The 439-nt window shown below is 38.7% G+C and overlaps 1 protein-coding gene across 2 annotated transcripts in view; it reads left to right on the top strand.

Annotated features, from left to right (window-relative positions):
• The window catches only part of LOC107014416, a 19,158-nt gene that overhangs the window by 11,892 nt on the left and 6,827 nt on the right, over positions 1 to 439 (top strand). The gene's annotated exons all lie outside the window — the stretch shown is intronic.

The raw sequence follows: 439 nt of genomic DNA, 5'->3' as shown, positions 1-439 counted from the left end.
TATATATATATATATATATATATATATAATAATTCAGAAGTTTTTGTCTACTTGTACACCAAATAGCTGCTACTAATTGCACATACAGGAGGGCGAACTACTGGTCTAGGAATTTTCTCTTTACTCTTAAAAAGATGGATCAACTTTGTAGATGTTACTCGTCCTATATGTAATTGCTCTCAATCTGTCCTGGTTCGCTTAGTGGTAACTCCAACTCCCTTAGCATCACTAGCAAGTTCTTCTGTCAGTCTTGTTCCATCGCCTGCCAGATAAGTGTCTCAATGTCCTGGTTCACCTGGTACAGATGGTTCCACCAGAAAAAAACTAGCTTATATCCTGTTTTTCCCCTTTCTGCTTGACAAGCTTCTCCATTTTGTTTAACCTCCTTTTTGATACATATATATTTGTGTATGTGTGGTGGTGGTTTGGGGGGGGGGGG

Source organism: Solanum pennellii, chromosome 3 (assembly GCF_001406875.1).
Source record: "Solanum pennellii chromosome 3, SPENNV200".
NCBI classification, from domain to species: domain Eukaryota; kingdom Viridiplantae; phylum Streptophyta; class Magnoliopsida; order Solanales; family Solanaceae; genus Solanum; species Solanum pennellii.
The sequence above is the reverse complement of the archived record's forward strand: the minus strand, read 5'-3'. Positions and strand labels throughout refer to the sequence as shown.